Raw genomic sequence first — 16,766 nt, 5'->3', positions numbered from 1 at the left:
TCAAACCGCATTTTCGGTACTTTTACTTCAAATGGATACCAAGTAGTTATCAGTAGATGGAACTGGATGATATTTGATATGCATAATCTTAAGGTGATTCCCTATCCGCGATATGATATCCATTTTGCTCTTAATCTTATAGTTTCCATGCTCGGCGACCCATCGCCGCCTACCGGCTTGTATATAGATATGTGTTTATAGCACATATATATATATATATATATATATATATATATATATATATATATATATATATATATATATATATATATATATATACATACATATTGTTGCAGCCATGGGCACTGAGACACCAGCTTGTCACTCAGGGGGAATATCCCTGGGTTGTCCTCAGTAGAGCCAGACCTGGGGCCACCGCTCACAATTAACGTTGTGGTACGGTGGGTTATTTTAGAACCACGAACGCCACCCAGTTAACCACAAGTTCCAGTATCCACCGTCTAATTATGCCGTTTAACTGGAGGTTACTTGGTTACCTGAGCAAGGAGCACGCCCTCGGCAAAGCACCAATGTTATCTCGATTTGATTTTAATTAGGGCAGCCGAGTGTTTTAACAGCTGGTGCGTACCTACTATCTTTGGTCAAATCTGTGGTAATTACCTCCCAGTCTATCTCGGGTCATAAAGGTAAATTTTCTGAGGTAAATAAAGAATAAATTTCAAAGCAAGATCAATCAAAATTCCAGGAAAGAGACAAAGAGCAGATGCTTCTCGGGGGTTGACTTACTTACAGCTAAACACAGACATGGGTGCCCAACAGATCATTCGGGGGGGGGGGGGATAATCGTTTTGCTAACCAGAAAGTAGTTGTCCGTGAAGTGAAAACGTCCTGGAATGTGTGCGTGCGTGTCACATCCGTTGCCAGCACCCATCCTTGCCGTGCACCCTCTCGCAAACAGCCTTGAATGCCAGTCGACTGAAGGGCACCGAGATCACCTGTCGTGGGTTTAGACCCTGGTGCTGCGACACGGGCAGTTCCTCACACTTCACGAAACTTGTGACGTCCAGTGACCCACACGGTCCGTCGGTGACTGACCCACGGCCTCACTTGTTGGTGACTGACCTGTGCATTACTTGCCATCGGCGCTACTCACACCCACACGCGCACCACACACTCGCTTGCTCACTTGCGGGCTTGCACACTTCCTCGCTTGCAAACTTCCTCGCTTGCAAACTTCCTCTCTGGTTCGCTTCTTCCCTCACGTGCTTCAACTCTCGCTTTCTTTCTCATTCTCTTCTCCCTCCTCTTTCTCTCTCCCCAGAACAGACCTCCAATTCCTTTTTATCCCCCGCCGCGTGGCGGAAGGGGGATATTGTTGTCACCCGGGTCGTCCGTCCGGCTGGCTGGGCGTCAACATTTATAGCTGTGAGTGCGATAACTCATAAACTGTTCGCCATATCGATTTGAAATTTGGGTCACACATGTACCACCTGAAAAGGAAGAACTCTATTGATTTTTGGCATGGCCAGATCCAAGATGGCCGACTGGGGCGGTCGTCCGTCCGTCCGTCCGGCTGGCTGGTTGGGCGTCAACATTTATAGCTGTGAGTGCGATAACTCATAAACTGTTCGCCATATCGATTTGAAATTTGGGTCACAAATGTAACATCTGAAAAGGAAGAACCCAATTGATTTTGGGTGTGGCCAGATCCAAGATGGCCGACTGGGGCGGCCATCTTGAAAAAAATGTTTTTTGTAATAAATGGAAAAACGCTTATCTGATTTCAATTATTTTTCAATGGCGGGGGATTCCCCATCTCTGATGGTATATTTATATCTGCAGCCGTCTCAGCGGGTGCAGGGTCCGCCCCAAGCTCACCCCGCCCACTTGTGCACGGTTACCATGATGACCCGTGCGCTCTCAAAAAATGCCGGCGTCGGCGCTCGCGAAAGAACGTTGCTGAGGAAAAATGAGGGCATGCGTCAGAGCTCGCGACTGAGGTAAAATGAGGGCTGGCATCAAAGCTCGCGAAAGAAATGTGTGTAAACGTGTCTGTCATAAAGAAAAAAGCTTCCCACAAGAGAGGGGATCTATTCTTTACCCTTCTCAATGCATCACATTTAAGATCCCATTAGACATGGAGTCGGGGCTAATTTGAACATGTACGAGGTGTGTTCACAAAGTATCCAACCTTAATTTTTCGTGCGTAAACAAATGAAGCTAGGGAGGCGTGGTTTGGTGCATGTATGGAGGCAATCCTAATTCATATGCGTGAATATTTTCCCGCCTGCAGAAGCTGTCAGTCGCCGACAGACCGCCGATGAGTGAGGAAGTGTAAGTGAGCATCGTCAGATTTTTGTTTTTGACAAAATGGCGGAAAAACTTGAACAACGCTACTGCATCAAATTTTGTGTAAAGCTTGGCGATTCCCAACTGGAAATGATCCGCAAGATTCAACAGGCCTTCGGGAACGAAGCAATGGGCACCACACAGATAAAAGAGTGATACAACTGCTTCAAAGATGGTCGCACATCAGTGGAAAGTGAAGCACGTTCTGGTAGGCCCTCAACATCCCGAAATGAGATAGTCATTGACCAAGTGAGGACCCTGCTGATGCAGGATCGTCGAATCACGATCAGAGAACTTGCAGATGAGGCGGGTGTCAGCATTGGATCCGTTCATTCCATTGTGACTGAAGATTTTGGCTTAAGGAGAATCTCAGCAAAGTTCGTGCCAAAGATGCTAACGATCGAGCAGAAGCAACTCCGTTTGGAGATCGCACAAGACATGCTGGAGACTGTGAACAGCGATCCCAACTTCTTCAACACAGTGATCACTGGCGATGAGACCTGGGTTTATGGGTATGACTCAGAAACCAAGTTCCAGTCATCACAATGGAAGCATCCAACATGCCCAAGGCCAAAAAAAGCAAGGAAGGTCCGCAGCAATGTCAAAGTCATGCTGACCATCTTCTTTGACTCCAGTGGCGTGGTTCACTTTTTTTGAACACTTTTTGAACACACCTCGTATTTAATGAAATAACTGTCTGAGGACCTGGATGTGTGGATGCATTCATCAGACCAGATTCTAAAATCCATAACACTACCCCTTTCCCTATCTCAGACTCGTCCCATGTCGTCGAACAGCTGGCAACATTGGTTTAAAAAAAAATTACAACATTGCAATGAGCACTACCGTGTGACATGCAGGTGAAGCTACCCCTACCTATTACGTATTAACTCTACCCTTGAGTGTGTGCGACAATTTAAACTAGATATGTCCCACCTGATGCGTTCGGAATTACCTGACTGACTCACACAGACAACCTTATGCTCCACCGAAATTGCCGGATTTTTTGAAACTACAACACATTACCAGTGGGCTTTAATAATCTGCATAACTAAACAATTATATACAATTTCTGACCCAGGACCTGGAGAAATGCAGAAGAAAAATTGTGGAGAGGGGGAGGAACAGCTGCTGATTCTTGCCACCTTCATGCTCTTCACCAGCAAACCACTCTTCACCTAACAAAATAATCCGGCAGGCCAGTGACTGGCATACAGGCCATAAACGTTGTGGCCTTCGAAACAAAAATGATCAAGAAGCAGCAGCAACAATAACAGAGCCACTTCTTCTACAGAGCTGCGTTTGTGCAGTTCATGGTCATGGTGATACGTGGCAAAGGTGAAGCAAAGTGGCATGAGCCTGGTATGTGGCTGGTATGAGCTGGTAGGAAGCTGGTATGAAGCTGGAATGAGCTGGTATGAAGCTGAAGCGAGTAGCAGTCCACAGAATAGGTGTGGGTGGAACACAGGTCATGGAGCAAATGGTGAAGTGAGGTGAGTGATGCCTTGATGTGGACAGGTGATCCAGCAAGGCGAGTGATGCCTTGATGCAGAACAGGTGATCCAGCAAGGCGAGCGATGCCTTGATGTAGAACAGCCTTGATGGTCCTGGGGGCAGTGGCGAGACAAAGCGAAACAGCAAGGCGAACAATAAACAGTACGAAAAGAAAAAAAGATAATCCAGGTAATGCCAAACACCAGGTCCGACCAACATGGTCAGCTGGTCCCTGGTGAGCACATACCTGGGGCAGTGGCAGTGGTGCCGGGAGAGAGAGAGCTAGAGGTTGGCCCTACCCGTCCGCACCCATCCATCTTTCCCATATACACTACGCTAGCCCCAATCTTTTTACAATTAGTCGCTTCGTCTCGTCTCCTATATCCCACTATCCCCATTGCCAAATTCATACCCAATCCCCCCCAAGGTTCCTTGGAAAGGAAGAGCAGAACTACATGCAATCTTACACTTACATCGTGACACGACTCATTCTCAAGTCCAACAGGAGGGCAAGTCCAGCAGCCGGCGATCATCCCGGCAGTGCATGGTGTGAAGGGGTCTTCATCAATCGTAATTACGCTAATATTGTAACACTTTTAAACTTTACCTGGGGTTATACCCTACCAAGCGGTCTTTGTTAAACTATGGGGTTCTCAAAACCCAAATTCCCATCGCCGACGTGTTGGTGCTCTCAGAATTTTGGGCCTTGCCCACCAAATTTTCTTTCTCTGCCATCGCATAATTTCGTGGCTGGGTAGTGTGGCTCAACTAGCAAGTCTGTCCACCTGCATACTCAGCATTAGCACCCCGGGTCACTGGAACTGCCTGCGAGCTTGCGTGCTCCTCGCCCTAACATTGGGGATGCCCTCACTGGTCCTCCCCCCTCGATGCCTACTTGGCATTTTGGCACCCCGTGTCCCACTGCTCGGGCACCCGGTCCCATTGAACACTACACTGGCACGCCAGGCCCTCCCCTCAGTCACCTGCGTCCACTAATAAAAACTGTATCTATATATAATTATATATGTATATTTATATGTGTATGTGTGTGTGTATATATATATATATATATATATATATATATATATATATATATATATATATATATATATATATATATATATATATATATATATATATATATATATATATATATATATATATATATATTTGTGTGTGAACATGCATAAGATTGGGGCTGATGGGATGACACATTTTTTTAAAAGAAGGCGCTTCCAACCAAAAGTAAAAACTAGATCGACTCCGCTAATTTGAGCAAAAAAGCAAGAGCAGACCCTATCTCTTTCAACGTTTCACCAGCTTCACAGCTGGCTTCTTCAGGCACAATTGACCCCGAACCTTGGCACATGTCCAGTTTTTACTTCGATAAGACCACTCATTTCCGGTCACATGCTGGTACTCGAGGTCAAATAGAGGAGTGCTTTTTTATTTTATTTTGCAAAAGCTAAATAAATGTCAAATCACATCATTGAAATAGGGTGTTATCAAATACCTTTGATTTGAAACTCATAATTAGAAACATCTTTCCTTTGTGAAGCACACCCGATCACCAAATGCTTCAGAAACTGTAACGAGGCCAAAGAAAAAGTTAATGAAATCTCCATAAGATACGGGATGAAACTTTGCCACCACAGCGTCCACAACAGCATGGAATGCCCACACACCCACAGAGAGTTTCTCCAGATCCAAATCTACTCATTTGTACTCCGTCTGTGTATGCTGTATACATACCTCTACCTTGTATAGTAAGTGCCGACTGTACATCCCGTTCAGGATAAGAACTGTCCCGCTATCGACTGTAGGGCACTCTTTAAGTGGCTTAAGTACTCAAACAAGCACTCCAGTGGAATGCCTGGTTTGGCAAGCGATTACCAATTGCCATCGATAAAACTATGCACCAGGAAATGCCCAAGCAATGTCTGAATTGGACAAATGAACACTTTTTTATGAGTCGGATCTGCTGCTGAATTCGATTCTGGAGCTTAAGTATTGTAATTCCACCTAGGTAAGATATTCTCGAGGTTATGACATGGGCGGAAAAGAAATGAACCCTGACGTCTCTGGGCTTTTATAAGTATTGCACTATACCCAGCAATTCGTAGTTATGATAAACAGGCATTCGATAACATTAGTGAGGAAATTAAAAAAAAATCTTTCTCTTTGGGAATTCATTGTGGCCTGTTCCAAGTCAAGGCATGGTTGAGCAGGCCAAAAAACATGCAGTTTCAGTCCCCATTGAGGTAAGGCAGGAAACGCCTTAAGGCCCCACATAGAGCGAGGAGGCCGACAATCCCCTGATAAAGGATGCAATTCAATAAAGCCGTTAATTATATTCAAAAGGGGTGTTTTAATTAACCCAGAAACCCAATTTTCACTCATGTACTTCCGTGGAGTTCCCTTAGTATGCAAGGAAAGTTTCAGCCTGCTAGGTTTCATGGCTTTGGAGTTATGGAGGAGATACATACATTGGCATTTATAAGTACACCAGCAAATACAACCAGTTGCTTTGCTGACAAGGGTATTAAGGGGGGCGGGGTGGAGAGGAGGGAGGGGAGGAAGAGAGAGGAGAGTGGAAGGGGAGAGAGAGGAAGCAGGAAGGGGAGAAAGGAGAGAGAGGGGAGAGATGAGGCAGAGAGGACAGAGGGAAGAATGGATGGAAGGGAGGGGAGAGGATGACGGGAAGGGAGGCGAGCAGAGAGGATGGAGGGAAGGGAGGGGAGAGAGAGGACAGAGGGAGAGGAGAGGATGGAGGGAGGGGAAGGGAAAGGATGGGAGGGGAGAGGATGGAGGGAGTGAAGAGGAGAGGACAGAGGGAGGGAAAGGGAGAGGACAGAGGGAGGAGAGAGAAGAGGATGGAGGGGAGAGGAGAGTGGAGGACCGAGGGAGGAGGGGGGAGAAGCTAGGAAGGGGGAAAGCGTGAGGAAAGGGGTGGGGGAGAGCAATGCCTCACCAAACGTTGCTATACACTGCAGGAGGGAGGGGTTGATGGAGGGGGGGGTGGGGGAGAGAGAGAGGACAGAGACAGGGACATCGAGAGAGAGAAAGACAGAGTGAGGGGGTGGGGGTGGGGTTAGCAAAAGAATGATATGCGATGCTTCATGACCGAACACAAAAAGAAAACACTTGTCAGAACAACTGTACACACAACAACACAGCAGAGTTTGTAAAGTAATATGATGGCACATCTACAAAAGCTTTGATATCCCAGTTCCAGATAATTTGTGGGAACATAAACCAAAAGCAATCACTGAAAACATGGAAGTACCGCTCATGTACAATCAAATGATCCCATCGAGCATGAACATCTAAAACAAAGCATTGCGACTGGATATCATACTCTGGTGCAAAAACAGAGAAGAAGGCAATGCCAATTGGGATGTAAATGCCAGTGATTTTGGACTAAACAATGCAGAAAACAAGAAAATGATCAAATACCAAGACCTCAAGAATGAAGTGAAAAAATTCTGGAATCTGAAGAATACCAAAGTTGAACCAGCGATAGTTGGAGCTGCAGGAATTATAATGAAGAACCTCACAGAGATATTAAAAAGCATCCCTGGGAAAATTACTACAAAGAAACTACAGTTGGAAGCTGTCCGGGGCTCAACGACAATCGTGAAGAGAGCCCTCGGCACAAAACTTTGAGAACAGAAAACTTCACAGCTTGGTCCATGAATCATGAACTCTTACTGAAATGAAGGTGGATACTTTTAACCCACCCTGGGTGAATTCCATTCCATATTCTGAAACCCCATATGTAGACACACATACACATACGCACGCACGCACGCACGCACGCACGCACGCACGCACGCACGCACGCACGCACGCACGCACGCACGCACACACACACACACACACACACACACACACACACACACACACACACACTTTGAGACCAGGGGTGGGAGCATTTTTAACCCACCCTCTCTTCCTGGCAAAGGTCAGCCTGCATGCATGCTCGAACATGCAGCGATATTTGCATCTCATCGTTCAGCTCACTCCGAATCTGATTTGTACATACTAGTCCACTCAACAGAGGAGGAAGGGTGGGGGACCAGGAGGAGGCTTGGGGGAGCAAGGGGACGTGTGGGAGAGAGAGGTAGAGGGAGGAAGAGGAAAGGGGGGGGGGAGAGGAGGGATCTGAGAGAGAGTTAGGGGTTGGCCTCAGAAAGAGGAAGAGGGGTGGGATGAGGTGACAGAGGTAAAGGGGTGATAGAGGGGAGGGAGGGGAGGGAGGGAAGAGTGAAAGGGGTGAGGGAGTGAGAGGGGTGAGTGATTCCAGCTGATGTGATGCCCAGTTTTTCATCCATCCAAGAGACGACAGACACAATGATGAATCACCCTGCCTATGAAACATTGGGATGACAGTTTATAGCTGGGTCGAGTTTCAAATCCAGGCCACACAGAGCGAGCATGCGTGCCGCTCGGCTTTCCTGCCATGATGTGGCAATTCATTATTTCATAACTGAAAACATTTTTTATTCATTGTGATTAAATCATTTATTTTACCTTCCGACCTCCTATATAGAACCGCGGTGTCGCCATTGAAACTTGAAGAACGTGCACCAAGAGGCTTCACCAAGAAAAACGGTTGAATAAACTTTTAAGAATGAAACGTTTAACTTTTATTTGTATTTATCAATGCCAAAGTGATAGGTCGTATAACAGAAGAATGAACAAAAAGAGGAAATGGAATTTTTTTTCACATTTTCAGCGAACCACCCCCGCATGTTTCACCGCAGAACAACATGCGGCCAGTTCAGCCGAGTGACCATGACCTTTGTTCAAGTCGATCGATAGAAGGTATTCAGTGACAGTGCGAGTATTGTAGAGCACTCACAAAGTCACTTAAGCACTCCAACAAATAGGTTGATAAGAAACGGCTCGCTTGGCACGCAATTAGCAATCACCGAACCTTCATATTAAACATACCTCGTACATATATTCATATTGCAATATATTGCGTAGATGCCTGCAATGTTAAATATGTCTGAGATGGACAAATGACTACTTTTTTATGAGTCGTAACTGCTTCTAATTTCGATTCTGGAGCTTATATTTTGTAATTTCGCTTAATTTAAGAGATTCTCGCAGTTATTGCATTTGCAGAAATGAAATAACCCCACGATCGCTGGTGTCTCCAGGCATTAATAAGCATTACAATATCCCCAGCAATTTGTAGCTGTGGTGAACAAGAATTTGATAATGTGAGTGAGGAAAGTGGAGAAGAAAAAACAAAAACTTCATCGTGAAGAAATCGTTTTGTCCTGTTCCAAGTCAAGGCAGAGATGAGCAGGCCTAAAAACACGGTGGCTTCAGACCACAGTGAGGTTACCTCGGATACGCCTGAAGACCCCATAGAGAGCGGTGACCGAGGATGCACCTGATAAAGGATATAATTAAATAAGGTTATTAATAATTATCTTCAAGAGGGGTGTTTTAATTAACCCAAACACCCAATTTTCACTCTTGCACTTCCTTGGAGTATTCTTCGTATGCATGTAAAGTTTCTGGCTGCTTGGTTTCATGGAGGAGACATACACACTGATACACACACACACTGATATTTATTTGTATATATATATATATATATATATATATATATATATATATATATATATATATATATATATATGTTTGAATATACATCATGATGTGTTTTTGGATTTATTCTTCCCTTTTAATACCGACTTGCTTTAGGCAATCTGAAGCAAGTGCTGAGAAAAATGGAGCCTCATGGTGCTTGAAGACCACAACTGGATGTGACAGCCTTATAAAAGCATGTCCTCGGAATGGGGCTGACACAAAGTGGGGTGGGGAGGGATTGGGTGGAGGGTGTATTGAAACTGGACTTTGATGTTCGACTCGTCTGTTTCCACTGCCCTGGGCGATCTGAGCTCACCAAGCGTGCTGAGTGTTTGTATTTTTTATCAATCAAGAACTGGCTCCATCATGTGCCATTCTTGCACCCAGTGGCTTATCGTCAAATTCTCAGTCTAGGAAATGCCATTAATGTATGTCTAAATTATGTTCGATTCCAACATCACAGAGCACATAGATCCCAAACGGGGACGTTTTGTAAATCAAGCATTGTTAATTTTTCGACGTACCTTGTGTTGGCACTGCAATGGAGTTTAAATCTTGTCATTAAATATCAGTGGCGTTATGGTTGTTGTTCTCTGCGTTGTGGGTGTGTCGAGCATTGTCTGTATTGAATTGTTGATCCAGCACCTCGAAAAAAAGATTATCACGAAAAGCACGCTCGGTAGAGCGCATACCTCCTCCACATAACGCCTGATGCACAAGAACATATCTGGCCCAATACATCTTTGAGATATCTTGCTATATATCGTTTTTGGCCCAAATCTCTCAATGGTGAAGAATCACTTTTAAAATTCTTGGATCAGGATCTGGATCCACATCTTCACCAAAATTCATTCAATTCTTCTTTGTCACACACCCAACATGCCCACCACGTTTCGGCCGAATCTGCCCACTACTTTTGAGATATATATGTGTATATATATATATATATATATATATATATATATATATATATATATATATATATATATATATATATATATCGTTTTTGGCCCTATCGCTCAATAGTGAAGAATAATTAAAAAAAATTCTAGTAGTTGGATCCACATCCAGATCTTCACCAAAATCTAATCAGTTCATCCTTGTCACACACGCAACCTGTCCACAAAATTTCATCCACAACTTTTCAAGATATCCTGCAGAGGGAGAGAGGGAGAGAGGGAGAGAGGGAGAGAGGGAGAGAGGGAGAGAGGGAGAGAGGGAGAGAGGGAGAGAGGGAGAGAGGGAGAGAGGGAGAGAGGGAGAGAGGGAGAGAGGGAGAGAGGGAGAGAGGGAGAGAGGGAGAGAGGGAGAGAGGGAGAGAGGGAGAGAGGGAGAGAGGGAGAGAGAGAGAGAGAGAGAGAGAGAGAGAGAGAGAGAGAGAGAGAGAGAGAGAGAGAGAGAGAGAGGAGAGAGAGAGAGACAGAGACAGAGAGGTGAAAACACAACCTCCTTCACCTTCGGGGGTGGAGGTAATAACCTCCATATGCAATGGTTCTTGATGTCCAATCTGTGAAGTTTCCCGACTCCTAGCCTATGGAATGGATGTCGGATTGGATTGTATGTGTGGTGTTGATGTAATCGAGGTTGTGTGGTATGGTGGATGAAGTGATTAGTTTGAGGACGAGGGGTGGGGGGGGGTGATATGAATGTGATAAAGCATTAAGGGCTTCACGTCCTTCTGTGCAGAGTTTTTCAAATTATATTTCCTTGTAAGTACCATGTGTTTTGTGTGTTGATTCAAATGCCTGAGTTCTACGATGATACACACACCTCTTCTTTTGGTGTGTTTAAATCTTCGTCGCAAAAGACAACAGCTCTTAAAGATTATTTCATATTACATGGTGCGGCGCTGATTTTGCTCCATTTAATTTCACGTCGAGATTGTGCCTGATGGAAGAGTGAACTGCAGAAGGTAAAAAGGTTCGAACTAAAGGCGCTGTCACACCTTGACGATTTAGCCAGCGTATGCCGATTTATGAAAAATTTGTCTAAAACGCTGGCACACGTTGAATACGTTATGGGTAAGTTTGTATACGTTAAGAGCACGCTGAAAAACGCTGCCTTTCATCGTTGTACTTTGCGGTTGTCCTCAAATTTTCCATGCTTGAAATTTTACGACGTATGCCAGCGTTTGACTCACACGTTCCGCTATGATGGCCATAAGTTGTAGGCACATTATGCGATCGTTGACACACGTTGACACATGTTACTTGTATGTTACTCATAAGTCGAAACACGTCGAGGTAATGATTAGCATACCCGAAACTTATTTATAACCTATGAGTAATGTGTTGTAGGCATGTTACGCGATCGTTGACACACGTCGACACACGTTACTTGTACATTACTCATAAGTTGAAACACGTCAAGGTAATGGTTTGCGTCAGTGTTCCAGACTCCCGTTTTTTTTAAATTTTTTTTCTTTGGTATGACGGTTATGTTACCACTTTGATTTCTAGTGCAGTTATAATATAATATAATTAATAGGCTGCCGCTCAACGATTTAAATCATAACCGCACTAGAAATCGAAGTGTCAACATCACTGTCATACCGAAGAAAAAAAAAACCAAAAAAAAAAAAAAAACCAGGGAGTCTGGAACACTGACGCTAACCATTACCTCGATGTGTTTCGACTTATGAGTAACGTACAAGTAACGTGTGTCGACGTGTGTCAACAATCGCGTAACGTGCCTACAACTTATGCCAGTGTATGCGGAACGTGTGTCATACATGGAGTACGTCAAGAAATTTTTTAACATGCTGAAAATTTCTCGGCGTATGTATGCCAGCGTACGACGACATATGCCAGCGTGCTCTTAACGTATACAAAACTTACCCATGACGTATTCGACGTGTGCCAGCTTGGTTCAGCAAATTTTTCATATGTCGGCATACGCTGGCTAAAACGTCAAGGTGTGACAGCGGCTTCACACTCCGATGTCTAGTGCGGTTATGATTTGAATCGTCGAGCCGCAGCCTATTAATAGCCTATGTCATGTGATCATCGGCGATACGCTGCCGCGCGCTATGCATAAGTTGGACTATCATTGGGCATAGGTTGTGAACGCTGACAACACACTCAGCATTCGTTGGTATAAGTTATCTATCTGTGATTGAAACGTTCTGTGTACGTTACTAATACGTTATGCATACGTCCAACACGTTATTATACGCCCAAAACTGGAAAAAAAACATCAATAGTTCAGCGTACGCCAGCGTTTTACATACATTTTGAGACCTTGCCATACGCTGGCTAAAACGTTAAGGTGTGACAGGGCCCTAACAGTGGAGCAGTGAGCCCACAGTTGAACACTAAAAGATAGGAAACTACAGAGAGAGAATAAAACATCTTACCCCAAGCAGTTTTGAGAAAAATGACGAATTCGGATCCTAATCTGAGAATTTTTTAATGATTCTTCACCATTGAGAGATTCGGCCAAAAACGATATATAGCACAATATCTCAAAATATTATGGATGGATTCACACGAATGTTGGAGGACAGGTTTGGAGTGGTCCGAAGAAGAATTGATTCAATTTTGGTGAATATTCGAATCCACATCTGGATGCGAGAATTATTTAATTTTTAAACTGATTCTTCACCATTGACAGATGGGGCTAAAAACGATAATGCATGATATCTCAAAAAGTTGTTCACGGATTCGGATGAAACTTTGTGGACATGTTGGGTGTGTGATGATGACAAATTGATTCGATTTTTGTGAATATCTAAATCCGGATCTGAATCCGAGGATTTTTCAAGTGATTCTTCACCACTGAGAGATGGGGCCAAAAAAGATGGTATCGCATGAGATCTCAAAAAGTTGTAGACGAGTTATGACAAAACTAGGTGGATAAGTTGGTTAAGTGACAAGAACAAGCCGATTCGATTTTTGGTTAAAGTCCGGATTGAGATCCGACCTATCGGTGGCATACAAAATGTAAATTTTTCAGCCTGGCAGAGGTATGTAACCTGACCGAGTGCCATTCCGTTTTGCCAAGTGTCACTCCATGAGTGAATTTTCATTCGTTTGCTTATCTGTCCGCTCACACTTTTAATCACTGACAGGTCACAATTTTAAACTGATCTTCATGAAACTTCACCAAATGGTGGAGTTGGTTGTCCAACAGAATCCTATTTATTTTTGAGGTCAAAAGGTCATTCTAGGCCAAAGGTCATCGACGTTTTTAAATTTCTAAAATCCTCAATTTTCATCTGATTGACTTCAGATTTGAACAGGATTTACACATCAGGACACTGAATTCAACCAACTATTACTTTAAGGTCAATATAGGCCAAAAGGTCAACATAGGCCGAATTTCTAAAATTGACAATTTTCATCCGATTGACTTGAAATTTGAACAGGATTTGCATATCAAATCAATGAATTCAATCACCAATTATTTTTTTAAGGTCAAAAGGTCAACATAGGCCTAATTTCTAAAACTGAGAGATCGGGCCAAAAACTATGTCTATCACAATATCTCAAAAAGTTGTGGATGAGTAATAACAAAATTAGGTGGATTTGAGCTGGTTAGGTGACAAGAATAAGCCAATTCAATTTTGGTTCAGATCCAGTAGAGGAGGAGGAGGAGCTGAAATGCAAATCTTGTCCAGGTTCCTCCTGATGACTTCATCTTTGCTCTTTGCTTTTTGCTTGTTTGAGTTCCTTCTGATTACTTCAATGCAGGACTGTTCCTATTTCGTCTTCCATTTGATTTGAATTGAATTTATTTTAATCCAATTCTAAATTTAATTGAACAATAAAAAAAACGTCAAGGGTCAGGTTCAGGTCTCCAATCAAAGCGGGTTGCATCAAAGTGGAACGTCTTGGTACCCAGTCATCAATGCCTGTAGTTTTAAAGTGGCAGTTCTAGTTATGTCTCTTGTTAATTACATAACACACCAGAACACAAACGCCACACAAAATACACCACACAAAACTACACTAACACCACACAAAACAAGTCCTGGTGAGGATCTGCAATCACTGATTGCTCTTTTTCTAGAATGAGATGTGTAAGTTTAAAATTTTTCTGATCAGCAGTTGAAGAGATATAATGCTTTAATTTTTTGCGTTTAATTCAATATGGCTGCCGTATTACGTGACCTATGACATCACAATTATAATTAAAATATTATCCATGGTGGCGTGGGTGGGGGGGGGGGCTCCTACCCTGAAAATTCTCCGCTCATATCCTTAAAATTTGTCAATCAGACAAGTAGTTGGTGAGAAAACAATGTTAAAATGGAATAGAGTAAATATTAAAAAGGCCAAAAAAGGGTCGAACAATAATAATAATAACTAGCAAAGTACCCGCCCATGGGCGGGTACAGTTATCTGTTGAATGGCGTTGATTCCGTCTCGATCGGATGAAATTGAGAAATTGACGTTATCCGGTGACCTTGACCCCGTGATGTTTGACCTTGACCTTGACCTTGATCCCCTTATGTCCGTTCCCAAGGATCACATATGCCAAGTTTCATCTCATTCTATCCAACGGTTTGGCCGTCTATAAAGGACAAACAAACAGGAAAAATTGACGTTTTAGTCAATTTATGACGTCATAACTCGAAAACCGGAAGTCGAAGTGAATGTCGTCAATCAACTGTGTCATTTAACTTTTGATTATCTGTCGAATGGCGTTGGTCCCGTCTCGATCGGATGAAATTGAGAAATTGAAGTTGCCCGGTGACCTTGACCCCTTGACCTTTGACCTTGAACTTGACCCCCCCCCCCACCATGTCCGTTCTCATGTCCCAAAAATCATGCCAAGTTTCATCTCATTCCATGCAACGGTTCGGCCGCCTATAAAAGGATGAACAAACAAACAAACAAACACACATACATACAAACATATTCTATTTTTTTGGTATAGTAGATAAATAATAATAATAATGATAGTGGCTCGATTTCCGACCATAAATTTAGATTTAGACCAGGTCACTCAACCCTGGACATGCTGCTTCTGCTTTCCCAACAATGGATGGAGGTCTTAAATGCCAAACATGAGATCAGAGCCATCTCCATAGACATATCGTGAGCTTTCAATAAGATCTGGCACCCTGCTCTGCTCACCAAACTCTCTTATTATGGTATCCAAGGCCATCTCCACTCAATGCTCGCAGACTTCCTCTCCTGTCACAGTCAATGTGTGTCCCCAAATGGAGTTCTCTCATCCCCTCTTCCTGTCCAGGCTGGAGTTCCTCAAGGCAGCATTCTGGGCCCTGTTATTTTTCTGGTTTTCATCAATGATCTCTCAGATTCCCTGGAAAATCCTCTTCATCTCTTTGCTGATGACTCCACCCTCTGCTGTACCATCTCTCTTCTTTCTGATAGGCAGGCAGCAGCCTCTTCACTCTCTGCAGACTTGGATAAAATCACAAGCTGGTCAAACACTTGGAACATGTCTTTCAATTCTGACAAATTTCACACCATCACCATCTCTCTCCAGAAGGACCATCTGGAACCCCCCCCAATCTACTTTCTCAACAATCCCCTTGAAGAAGTCCTTTCATTCAAGGTTTGGTTCTCGCTATCTGCCACAATCTTTCCTGGGAAAGCCACATCTCCAAGCTGGCTTCCAATGCGAGTTGCCGACTGGGCACCCTCTGTCGTGCAAAGTACTTCCTTGGCAAACCTGAGCTTCTAACCACTTACAAAGCTTTCATCCACAGTCTGATGGAGTACTGCTCTTCCCCCTTCTGGAGTGGTGCACCTGCCTCACACCTTGCTCGACTTCACGCTGTGGAAACCAAGGCTTTGAGGATCACTGGTATCTCCTGCAATGAAGCTGAGTCTTGGGTCTCTCACTCTCTCATTAGAGGCAGGTCAGTGGTCTTTACGTCTTCCACCATCTCCTCTCCGGCCTTTGTCAGGAACTAAAAGCCACCGGCCATTTTGAAAATAATAATAATAATAAATAACAAATAAAAAGGACGTCCTCCTTCCTTATGAAAGAAAATCTGGATGATCAACTGGTGTTTTTTATTATTTGGCCTAATAATAGTAGTACAATATGGCAATAATAATAATCATAACGAACATAAATATGCCAGTGGATGTGCTGAGAATCTTTCTGAATGTGTAACTGTGGAGGATCTTGACTTGTATGTGGCAATGACATCGAATACACTCTTCAAGGAGCGAAGGTTTTCATATAAAGGATTCTTCACTCACCTCTGAGCCATCCAGCCTGATTTTGAATCTCTGCCCTGCTATAAACTGTCATACTGGTGTTTCACAGGCAGGGCAAGGCATCAATGTGTGTGCCCTTGGATGGACACATTAAACTGGGTGGCCCATCTGGCAACATTAGTTGGTGAACGTTAAAGATCCCACAGTGTCCTT

Source organism: Eptatretus burgeri, chromosome 2, assembly GCF_056783735.1.
Source record: "Eptatretus burgeri isolate ZD-2024b chromosome 2, Ebu_testis_v1, whole genome shotgun sequence".
Lineage (NCBI taxonomy): Eukaryota > Metazoa > Chordata > Myxini > Myxiniformes > Myxinidae > Eptatretus > Eptatretus burgeri.
This window is presented reverse-complemented; position numbering follows the sequence as displayed.